The sequence below is a fragment of the Dromiciops gliroides genome, chromosome 2 (genome assembly GCF_019393635.1).
Source record: "Dromiciops gliroides isolate mDroGli1 chromosome 2, mDroGli1.pri, whole genome shotgun sequence".
In the NCBI taxonomy this organism is placed as follows: domain Eukaryota; kingdom Metazoa; phylum Chordata; class Mammalia; order Microbiotheria; family Microbiotheriidae; genus Dromiciops; species Dromiciops gliroides.
The window spans coordinates 33891134-33903797 of NC_057862.1; the positions used below are offsets into that span (position 1 = coordinate 33891134).

Consider the following 12664-nt stretch of genomic DNA (forward strand, 5'->3'; position numbering starts at 1 on the left):
AATCCATTGATACTATTATCATCCTTTCCTCCAGAAAAGACAAATCAAACTTCTGTCCTGGAGAAAGTGAACTAAAGGGAAGGAAGTTGGGGGCGGCATGGAGGTTTCTCCACTTTGACCAAGACTATCCAAAGGATTTGGAATTCGAGGGCTGAGTCAAGGTGGCTGCTTACTCTGCCTATGGATAAGGCTGGCTTGCTAAGCTGCTTTCTAGCTAGCTCCTCCTCCTCTTCCAGTAGTCTGCCAGCTTGCCCAGAGCCCCAGCAGGCTCCCTCCCTCCAGCCTGCCCCTACCCCCACCTCAGGTCCTTTCTGGAGCTGCCCCCCTCTTACCTCCCTTGTATTTACGTGTCTATTTTATGATTTCAATTTTTAATGCCTCTGCTCTTTGAAGACGCTTAATGCTTTCGAGTGGAACATTTCCTTCCAAGACCTGAGCGCAGATTGAGGACAGAGCAATAAATCAACTAATAACTGGAACCTCATTTTCTGCTCCTACAGCCGGGAGTTAACCCCTACCACACTGCACTTCTCTGGATGGGGATCCATAGGCATTAAGGGGTTTTCTCACCAGTGAGGAGCTAGTCTGGGAGGAGGCTGCCTGGACACTGTCCATTTCAGCACCTCCCACTAAGCTGCAGCCTTCCCCTCTCCCTCTCCTCTTCCTCCCCCCTTACATCTTCTCTCCCACAGACACTGCTTTCATCACTCATTCTCCTTACTCTTTCTCTCTCACTCAGTCTTTCCTTTCTCCCTTTTGGAATAAAGTACCTACAATGTGTAAGGCAGTGTGCTCTTTCCTTCCTTTCTCTCTCTCCCCCTTTGTTTTCTCTCCATTCTTTCTTCATTCTTTCCCCCCTTTTCCTCCCTTTGTCTTTCTCCCTTCATAGAATTTTAGATTGAGAGTTAGAAGGGAACTCAGAGGCCATTTAATCTAACTCTCTCAATTTGTAGGTAAGGAAACTGAAACCCAGAGAGCTAGTCATTTGCCCAATATTACACAGGTAATAAGTGACACAGTCAGGATTCAAACCCAGGACCTTTAACTCCAGAGTCAATGCTCCACTTTTCTATGTTACCCCCACTTTCTCTGCTTTGCTTCCTTTGAATCCCAGTCTGTATGAGCCTTTTTCCTTGATCTTACACTTTTCCTTTCTCTCTTTGTCTCTTAACACACACTCTCCCTTTGTGTCTTTTCACTATCCTTTTGCTTTTCTCTTCCATCATTCTCTCATAGGGGTGTGTGTGTGTGTGTGTGTGTGTGCCTGTGTGTATATGCATACACACATATGCATGTGCATGTATTGAGTAGGGGGAGAGGGGGAGCAAAGGGACAGTGATGGCTGGGATTTCAGATTCTTGGCCTCTGTTCCAAAGTGAGAAATCAATTTGTTCCAAACAAAACCAGGGGAACAAAACTATCTCTTTCAGCCAATATCTGCCAGGCCTCATCTGAGAGAGAAGTGGGGGAAGGGTTAGGAAAATCCAGGCCATTGACTTAACACTTTGTATATTTATTTCATCTGTCTATGGTGGTGGTGGTGGTGATGGTGGTGGTGGTGGTGATGGTGGTAAGAAATGGGGGGAGGAGGTGGTAGGGATCTGATCCTCTTACTTGTTCTTTCATGCCTCCTCTGGATCTTAAATCAAAAGAAACTTCTGAGAAATGGTAAATTTTGAGTAATTTGAGAAATTACATTGCTGTGGGCATAAGAGTGCAGAAGTAGAATCAAAGGTAGGGAGGAAAGTAGGGAGTTTCAGAGCTGTAGATTTCAGATGGCTATAAGGAAAAACTTAACAACCATGAGAGCTGTCCAATAGTAGAATGACCTCCCTGGGAAGGGGACACAGCAGAAAAAAGCAGCCGGGGTAGAATATGTATGGGTGGGAGAATGGATGAGATGGTGGTAGTGAGTTCCCCATCACTTGACATTTTCAAATGAAGGCAGGATGACCACTTGCCAGGCAATATTGTGGACAGGTTGGAAGTCACTTTCTGTTCTGAGATTCTGTCAGTCTGTGATAAGACAGTAGAGAGGGAAACTAGTCATGTGTTGTGCTAGATTTTGAGTCAATAGACTTGGGTTTAAAACCCAATTCCCATACTAACTGGGGTACGAACTTGGAAAAGTTTTTTTTCATGTCCAGGTCTCAGTTTCTTCATCTGCTAAATGGACATATATTATTCATGTATTTCCTACTTCACAAGGTTAGCATAAGGAAAGTTCTTGTAACTAGAAAATACTATATCATTATGAGTTATAGCAAAAGCAAGAGAGAGATGACTAAGGCCATAAGGACATCTTGAGGTTGTGGCATCAGGGGAGTTTGAACACACAAACTGTGTATGTACTGAAGAACTCCAAAGGCTTTTGGTTTCATTAGGGTGAGTGTTTCCTCTATGCCAAAGGAAGCAGGCATCATGGGTTGCTATGGCTGAAATTCCATTCCCAGGTAGCCAAATGTGGGTGGCCCTCTCCAAATTTGTTAGCAGGCCTATACACAAGAATCTTTTCAGTCTGTGAGGACCTGCTAGGGCTTGTTCTTTGTTGCCATCCTCCTTAAGAATCTATGGTCATTTCCATACTCCCACTGGTAAGAATTTGTTTGTTTGTTTGTTTTTTAGTGAGGCAATTGGGGTTAAGTGACTTGCCCAGGGTCACACAGCTAGTAAGTATTAAGTGTCTGAGGTCGGCTTTGAACTCAGGTACTCCTGACTCCAGGGCCGGTGCTCTATCCACTGCGCCACCTAGCTGTCCCACTGGTAAGAATTTAATGTAAGATTTAGGTCTCATAGACCAATAGACAGACAAAGTTGGAAGGGACCTTGTAGGTCAAGTCAAGACAACAATCATTTATTATTCATCTACTTTGTCCCAGACATTCTATTAAGTACTGGAAATACAAAGAAAGGCAAAATACAGTCCCTGACCTCAAGGAGATAAAATTGGAATACTTAGAACATAGAATGCCTGAGCTGTAAGGGACCCTAGAACATAGACATAGAGCATGGAATATTAAAGTTGACATTATATCACAGAACATAGAATATCATATCTGGGAGACACCTTAGAGCATAGAACAGACTATCAGAACTTGGAGGAATTTTGGAACATAGGACAGAGAATGTTAGAACTGTCAAAGACCTTAAAATATGGAACATAGAATTTAGAGCCACATGGAACCTTACAATATAGAGTTATAGTTATAGTGCTAACTGATTTGAGCTAACAAAACATAGACCATCAGATTTAAGAGATAGGTTAGAACATAGAACAGAGGAAAGCAGAGGTGGCAAAGACCTTAGAATATGGAACATAAAATGTTAGAGTTTCAAGGAATCTTAGAACACAAAACACAATGTTGGAATGGACAGGGATCTTAGAACATAAAATACAGAATGTTAGAGCTATAAAGGACCCTAGAATATAGAAATTCAGGAATAAGAAGGACTTTAGGGTGTATCATCGAGAACATAGCATGTAAAAACTGGAAGGGACCTTAGAATGAAGGATATCAGAACTGGAAAGGATATGAGAAAGTAAAACATCAAAGGTAAAAGTGACCTTAGAACCAAAAACATAAAATGTCAATGCTGGGATGATAACATTAGTACTTTAAGCCTAAAAAGAATACTTTGACAACATTAACTCATTTTCTCCTCCCAAGAACCTTGTGAGACTCATATATAGCATGAGGGTAACTATCCCCATTTGAGATATGGGGGAACTGAGGTTAAACAAGTCAGAGTAATTTGCTCAAGGTCAGGAAATAAGGAAATGTTAGAAGCATGGCTGGAACCCAGGGCCATATACATTGTCTACTTTTAAAAATGAACAAATCAGGAACAGCTAGGTGGTGCAGTGGATAAAGCACCAGCCCTGGATTCAGGAGGACCTGAGTTTAAATCCAGCCTCAGACACATGACACTTACTAGCTGTGTGACCTTGGAGAAGTCACTTAACCCTCATTGCCCTGCCCCCCCCAATAAATAAAAATAAAAATGAAGAGATCACAGAACAGAAAGAGTAAGTGACTTTCCCATGCTCTTGTGTGGATATGAAAGATTCAGTGTTGGCAATGCTGGGGGAGCAAAATTGCAGTGATAAATGGGGATGATTTATTTGGGGGAAGAAGTTAATACTCTATTCTTTGCTTTGTTTGTTCAGAGTTGAAACTATTGTTGTGTCTTTGGGATAGGTCATCTGTCCCTCTTTGGTTAATGGGAGCCTAGATGTTAATTCAAGAGAATATTATTTTCCTGAGCAGCTACTGTGTCCTCAGCCCTGTGCAGAGACATTAAAAATTGAAGTCATAAAATAGTAATAACTCCAATTTCTATAGCTCCTTAATCTACAAAGCACTTTCTCCACAATGACCATTTGAAATAGGTAATGCAAGTATTATTATTCCCATTTTGAAGATGAGGGACCCGAGATCAGGCAAATGACTTGCCTGTGGTCACACAGCTGGATAGCAGGAAGCATTTGAACCCAAAACTACTGACTCTAGGATTCTTTCCATTATGTCCACCACCTAAGGGAGAGGTCAGATGACTCTGGCCTGAGCCCCATACACTGTGTTGTTTGGTGATCTCATCAGCTTCCATGGATTCAATTATCATCTCAATATAAGTGATTTTCAGATCGATTTGTCCAGCCTAACATCTAGATTCACATCTTTAACTTCCTATTAGACATCTTGAACTGGAGGTCCCATAGACATCTTAAACTCACTATGTCCAAAACTGAACTCATTATCTTAACCCCCTTCCTTCTTCCCAACTTCTCTATTACTGTTGAGGATACCACCATCCTTCCAGTCCTCCAGGCTCACAAACCAATAATGCATTCTCAGCTCTTCACTCATACATGCTATACATATACCATGAGCTTCCAAGTCTTATTGAGTCTATCTTCTAACATTTCCCCAATATATACAACTCTTCTCTCCTCCAACATTGCCAAAATCCTGGTGTAGGCCTTCATCACCCTAAGCCTAGACCATTGAAGTAGCCTCTTGGTGGGTCTTCCTGCCTCAGGTCTCTCCCCTCGTCAGTCCACCCTCCACTCTGCTGCCAAAGTGTTCTTCCTAAAGGGAAGATCTGATCATGTCTCTCTCTTCAATGAACTTCATTAGCCTTCAGGATCAAGTATAAAATCCTCTCTGGCTTTTAAAGCCCTTCATAACCTGGCTCCTTTCTCTCTTTCCAGTCTTGCATCTTACTGTCCTTCCTGCATTCTGCAATCCAGTGATTCTGGCTTCCTTGTTGTACTTCCCACAAGACAGTCAATCTCCCAACTCCATGCATTTTCCTTTTTTTTTCCTTTTTTTCTTTTTTTAAACGGGGCAGTGGGGGTTAAGTGCCTTGCCCAGGGTCACACAGCTAGTAAGTGTCAAGGGTCTGAGACTGGATTTGAACTCAGTTCCTCCTGAATCCAGAGCCAGTGCTTTATCCACTGTGCCACCTAGCTGCCCCCCAAAGGACTTCTCTCTTTCCCAAAGTATCCAGCATAGGATTTCTTTGGATGGCAGTTTTCTGCATTGAGTACTTTGCCAGTGCCTTATAGTTTATAGGGTTTGGAGCTAAAAGAAACCTTAGGAATCATCTAATCCAACTTTCTAAATTTATAGATGTAAAAGCTGAGGTGGAGAGAGAAGTGATTGTCCAAGGGCCCTTTCCTAGTAGACGGTAGAACCACATTTTAAAGCCACATCCTCTGACTCTAATGCCTTCTCACCCTTGCAAAGAGCTCTATTTTCCCATTACTTCTCCCTCTCCCCAGTCATATTTAATTCCTCCTTTTCTCTCACATGCTATGTTTAACCAGTCGTTGTATGATGTCTATTCTTCTTTGTAATGTCCCTCCCATTCCTTTCTATATATTGAGAAACATTTTTTAAGTGCCTCCTGTTATTATGAGAATATTGCTGTTATATTATTCAACCAGCTGGTGGCACAGTGGGTAGACAGTTGGATCTGGAGTCAGGAAGGCCTGAGTTGAAATCTAGCCTCAGAAACTTATTAGCTGTGTGATGTTGGGGAAGTCACTTAACCTGTCTGCCTCAATTTCCCCAACTGTAAAAATGGGTATAATAATAGCACCTACCTTGCATTTCTATTGTGAGGATCACATGATATGAGATTTGTATAAGGTACCTAGAACCACTTGACACATAGTAGGTGCTATATAAGTGCTTATTCCCTTCCCTTTCTCCTTGCTATGAGCCAAGCACCATGCTAAGCTTTGGGGATACAAAGACAAAATACACTCCTTTTCTCTCAAGTAGCTCACACTCTAATGGGGAAGACAACATGTTAACAACTATGTACATTCAAGAAGATATATAGAGTGAAAATGGAAAGCAATCCCAGGGGAGGGCACTAGCATTAAGGGGCAATGGGAAAGGCTTCTTGAAGAAGGTGGGATTTTAGCTGAGACGGGAAGGCAGCCAACATACTCAGATGAGGCATTCCATTCCCACTGACATTGCTGCTCAAGACCTCAAACTTTCTTGCATCCTAACTAATTTTCTTGCCTCCATTTTCTCCTTCCTTCTATTAATCATGCAGCTACTAAAGAGCTTCCAATGGCACACTTAGCTTAGAAGACTCCTGCTCAAGAATTTACAATGGTTCTGTGTGACCTATAGCATAAAGTAACAGCTCCTTAGTTTGGCATTCAATGCTCTCCACAGTCTAGCCTCACCGAAATCTTGCCAAACTTATCATCCCTTCCTCCCTTTCATTGATATTTTATTCCAGACAAATATGAATGATAGTTCCTTGAAGAAAGAGATTGCTTGCTGTGCCCTAGTACCAAGGCACTTATTAAATAGTTGGTGAATAGTCTCAACACTACATGAGAAACCCCTGCTCCAGAATCTGAAATAGCTCCCTATTGCCTCTAGAATAAAATAGAAAAGCCCCATCCAGGCATTTAAAATCCTCTGGAGTTTGGCTCATATCTATGTTTCCCATATTATTTCATGTAATTCTCTTTTGCATACTTTTTACTGAGTAACAACAATCATTTAATAAGCCAGTCATACTGGCATGATGGCCATGTCACCTCTTGCCTCCTTGCCTTTGCTCAAATGTTGTCTTGAGTGTAGCATGTGCTCTGTCCTCACCCCTGGCTCTGAGAATTCTTTGCTTCTTTTACAGCATATCTGAGGAGCTACTTCCTAGGCTCGAGTTATTCCCGATGCCCCCAGATAGGAGTACTTGTTCAGTCTTGATATTTTGTACGTACTATATATTTACTTATGCTTTATATGTTTTAATTCCTCCAATGGGATATATAAGCTCCTTGAGGTCAGGAACCATTTGGGGAGGGTCTTTATATGTCTCCTACTTAGCAAAATGCCATGCATGTAGTAGGCACTTAAGAAATGGCTGTTGAATTGAATATATTTTCTATTTTCCTACCTCCAAACGTTTGCCAAGGCCATGCTCCCCTCTCATATACCTTTTCCCCTTCCTTTTCATGTGCCAAAATTCTCTCTTTATTCAAGGCCCAGCTCAAGCAGGAAGCTTTTTCTTGGCTACCCAGCTCAGAGCGATCTGTCTTTTTCTGAGCCTAACCAGGCCTTGCCACATGTGTATCTATCTTTTATGCTTAGCATACACTGCTGGGAATGTGAATTCTCTATTTTGTCATGTTCCTCACCTACCCCCCCCCCAGTAAATTTTGTTTTTATTTTTATGTATTTTGTGAGTGTTTGTTCATGCATATGTTGGATTCCCACAATAGAATTCGGCTCCCTGAGGACAAAGATTGTTTCATTTTTATCTTTATAGTCCCAGAACTTAGCACAGCATATGGCACATAGTGAGCATTTGCTACCATGCTGATGGAAGGATGGATAAATGGACATGGAGCTGCTAATAAGCTCCTTGTGGGCAGGGGTCATATCTTATAACCCACAGAACAGATGAGCAAGTGTCTAGAAGAACATAGCCAACAGTTTATTGATTTTCTGCATGACCTGTGGTCATGGTGCCAAGGGAAATATGAAACTAGCTGTGTGATTTGGGGCTAGTGACCTCACCCCTCTGAGTCTTAGTCCCCTCCTCTGTAAAATGAGGTGGTTGGACCACGTGACCTCTACATTCCTTGATGATGGCCACCCAACTCTTCCCTTAGCTCATTAGCCTTTGCTTCTCCTATGCTGGTCTGATTTTTCTCTGTCCTGTCTGAGGGTTCTTGTATTTATTTCTGGATTGATGAGAACACTATAGAAATGTTAATTTCTCATCTTCCTTTGGTCAGGAGGTGAATGATAATAGGCAGTGATAAGGTAGGAATATGATTAGAATACCCCAATGCCCTCCATATGCTCAATGCTCAGTGAACTCTCTTGCTTATTTGAGGAGGGGCCTGCAATTATAGTATGGACCAATGAATGGGAACCAGAACATCTCTCTTTGGGTGAATCCAATTCACTATTGAATTGGGGATCAGTAGTGATCCCCACCATTCTTTGGGGTAGAAGATGGAGGGGACACAGAAGATGGACAATCCCAGAAAATCCTGGGGTTTTAGAGTGAGAAAAATCTTTAATTATGTTATGTAGTGGCTATCACTGGGCTTGGAGTTAGGATGACCAAACTTGGGATCCTACCTCAGACACTGGGGGATTTTGCAATCCCAGGACAATAGCTTAACCTACTCAAGCCATAATTTTCCCCTTGCTAAAATTGAGGCAATATAGTAGATAGAGTGAATAGAACAAACGAATGACTGAGTGAATGAATAGAAGAGCTTTTACAACATACCAAGCATGGTGAGATGAAAAATTCAAAAGCACAGAGTTTTATCTTAACAGGGAAAGACAACACACAGAGGAGTGTGGGGCATGGAGAGGCCCTTTGGTTTGAAAAGTTACAGGGTTCATAAGGGGAGTTGCTTGACATGTCCTCTTCAGAATCAATGATGGCATTCATTTGATTATCATTCTTGCCCAATTGATTAGAGAGAGAGCCTGGAAGCCAGCAAGGCTCGATTTCTAGTCTTACTTCTGACAAATCCTAACTCTGTGATCCTGAGCAAGTCACTGAACCCCAGGCAGCTGTTCTAAGATTGTAAGTCTCAGTGCATCTGCAGATCTGCATTGGTGGAAGAAGGTTCTCACTGGGAGTTTCCATACTAATGAAATGATACATTCAATAAAAATATTACATTTATATGCCAATTTATTTAGCCATTCTCCAAACATTAGAAATATTGGCTGTTTCCATTTGTTTCCACTATTATAAAGAAAAGCTACTATGAATATTTTTCAAGAGAGGCATCATGGGAAGGGCAACTCGGTGGCACAGTGGATAAAGTACCAACCCTGGATTCAGGAGGACCTGAGTTCAAATCCGCCCTCAGAAACTTGACACTTACTAGCTGTGTGATCCTGGGCAAGTCACTTAACCCTCATTGCCTTGCAAGAGAGAAAAAAAGAGAGGGAAGTGGGGCAGCATGGTATTTGAAGCCAGGAAGTCTTGGAATGGAGCATTGGACCTGGAATCAGGAAGAACTGAGTTCAAATTTTACCTCAGATACTTATCAGTTATGTGACCTGGGGCAATTCACTTAACCTTTGTTTCTTTCTGTTTCTCATCTATAAAATGGGATAATAATAGGGTTGTTATGTGAAAATGAGATAAGTTAATATTTTTCAGTCACTTTGTAATCCTTAAGGCATTGTTGAAATGTTAGCTATTATTATTAGATAGATTATCACTTAACCTCTAAGTGTCCCAAGGAACTCCTTGAGATTGTTAAATTGGTTCCTCTCTCTACCAATGAAATAAAAAAGTCTAGCACCCCAAACAAAGTGCCTTCTTCACAGAGTTGTTGTGAAATAATTAAAGGAGATAATGAAGGTAAATGTTGGGCCAACTTTAAAGTATTATGTGAATGTCAGTTCTTTATCGTCATCATCAATAACAACCTCCTTATTTTATGTATAGAGAAAATTAGGCACCATTATCCTTCCAGTGCCCCAGGCTTGTAACCTAGATATCATTCTCAACTCTTCATCTTGGTCACCCCCCACAACTAGCATTGTGTTGCCAAGGCCTGTCAATTTTACCTTTGTAACATCTCTCAAATATGTCCCCTTCTCTTTTCTGATACTGGTGCCACTCTGGTGCCGCCCTTCATCTCCTCATCCCTGGGCTATTGCCATAGCCTGCTAGTTGGTCTGCCTGTCGTGTCTCTTCCCACCATAGCCCACCCTCCACTCTGCCATCCCTTAGCTTTTGTCTAAACACAAGTCTGAGTAAGGGGCAAGTACCCCCCCACACACTCAATATACTTCAGGGCCTCCCTACTACCTCCAGGATCAAATACAAGATCCTCTGTTTTCAGTTCAAAACCCTTTAAACCTATCCCCTCCCTACCTTTCTTCTTCAACTTTTCTTACCCTTTATACCAGACTCCCACCAGTCACTTGGCTTCCTTTCTTTCCCTTAAAGAAGATATTCCATCTTCTGACTCCAGGCATTTTCATTGACTGTTCTTCATAAAGTAAATGCTTTCTCCTTATCTCTGCCTCCTGGCTTCCTTCAGAATCCCACCATCTTTGGAAATCCTTTTCCAATACTTCTTTATTCTTGTCCTATCCCTTCACTGATTATTTTCAATTTATTTCATATATAACCTGTTTCTACATCGTTGTTTGTATATTATAGTGTGAGCCCTTTGAGGGCAGGGACTATGTTTGGCCTTCTTTTATTTCCCCAGTGCTTGGCAGAGTGCCTGGCACATAGTAGGCACTTAATAATACTCATTCATTGATTGACAAACTGAGGTCCATGTTGAAGAAGTGAGTTGCCAATTTAGTGAAGAACAAGAAGTCTGAGTTGGCGTTGGGGAGCGTTGAGGAAAGACTAGGTCAGGAAACTCAGTTCCTGCCCAGTATAGAATAAGGCAGTTTTCTCTTAGATGCACTTCTAATGACCTTGCCTCTGGTACATTATTTCAGAATCTATGTATTTTCTTCTATCTTGTGGATAAACCCTAGAAAATGTACTCTTGTGGTCTGAAGTGTGTGGGAATGGAAGAAGGGGGAGATTGAATGTTTAATTGGTGTGTCTAAATTTAGTTTAGTGGCAAGAGAAGGATGAAAGGTAATTAGGGATCAAATGCTGATGACCAGGGCACCAAACAGAACTGGGGACCTGATCGGTCAGAAGACACAAGACACACGTGACAAGAAAGACATTAGAAATTAGTAATGGAAACAGCCTTGGGGCCAATAGCAAACATTTCCTGGACTAGATCTAAAGAGGATTTGGTGGCCCAGAATACTCCCCAGACTATGGGAAGCAGAGTAGGACCATGGACAGAGCACTGGAAGCTTGGAGGTGCAGGGAATGGAGCATGTTGGACTTGGAATCAGGAAGACCTGAGTTTGAATCTTGCCTCAGACACTAGTTCTGTGACTTAACCTCCTTCAGCATCGATTTTCAAATCTGTAAAATGGTGATAAAATAGCATCTCCCTCACAGGAAAAATTGTTGTGAGGATCAAATCAGATGATATTTATAAAGCACTTTGAAAACCTTAAAGTGCTATATAAATGCTAGCTGTTATCTTTTGAAGTGAAAGAACCTAGATTAGAATTCCAGATCTGTCACTTGTCCCCTTATGTGACTTTTACCATTCTGTTCCTCACTTTCCTTATTTTATAAAATGATGTTTTTGCACTAGATGGTCTCTGAGGACCCTTCCAAATCTAAATCTATGACCCTTTGATCTAGAAGGCCTAAGGCCTAGGAGGGATCCTTCCTATCACCCACTGTAACAGACTATGGTTACAGAGTGTGGCAGCCGGAGAGAGGGAAGAGCAGCAGAAAGCAGCCGGCACCCAGTTTCCAGGGTATTTAAACAGATGACTCTGCTAGGTTATAATTTTAGCATGTTACGGCTGATATCTTCTCGCGGCTATAAAATAACTAACTTTTACCGCCGGAAGCAGATCGTAGCCAAAATGCTGGAAAATTTTAATATAGCAGAGTCATCTGTTTATCAGGTATTGTTTGGGAGGGAAAGTATGTGTGTATTTATAGATGTGTATGGCACACACACACACACACACACACCCCAGATATCCTGGGAGAGCTTCTTTGAAGGTCTACATGTCAGACCAGTCACCTTTGAGCTTCATCTAGGTGTTTGGGATGGTGGTGGTGGTGATGGTGAGGGTCATTGGGAATTCCCTTTTCTGCCCTGGGCATATTGAGATATCTTGTCTGGAAGCACAGAGATATAAAATCATATATCATCAGAGCAGAAATAGGCTCTAGAAATTTTACCTATACATTTTACAGGTGGGGAGAATGAGGACCTACTCAGACAGATGAAGTGATTTACCTGAGAACACTTATCTAAGAAGTGGCAAAGCTGGGATCTGAACACAAATCAGGAGCCTCTCTCCTCAGGACCGTTCTTACTATGCCCCTAACATAAACATTCCACAAAGATCAATCAGTCAACCAACAGAATTAATTAAACACCTACTAAGTACCTAGCACTAGATGTTGGAGATACAAAGACAAAAATGAAATAAGTCCTGCCCTCAGACACTTTCCAATCTATCAACTCAGCCTCAAGCACCTAGTGCCTTCTCCTCTCCATGTGCCTATCATCTGCCCTGAATCTTCC

General features: G+C 41.8%; 1 protein-coding gene across 4 annotated transcripts in view; it reads left to right on the forward strand.

Moving 5' to 3' along the window:
• Nucleotides 1-12664, forward strand: part of LINGO1 (leucine rich repeat and Ig domain containing 1) — a 497222-nt gene that overhangs the window by 226062 nt on the left and 258496 nt on the right. Inside the window, exon 4 of one of the 4 annotated variants that reach the window (XM_043985052.1) lies at nt 7168-7247. The exons of the other annotated variants lie outside the window; for them this stretch is intronic. The gene's annotated coding sequence lies outside the window, so the exon portion shown is untranslated. The remainder of the gene's footprint in view (nt 1-7167; nt 7248-12664) is intronic. 4 annotated transcript variants of the gene reach the window in all.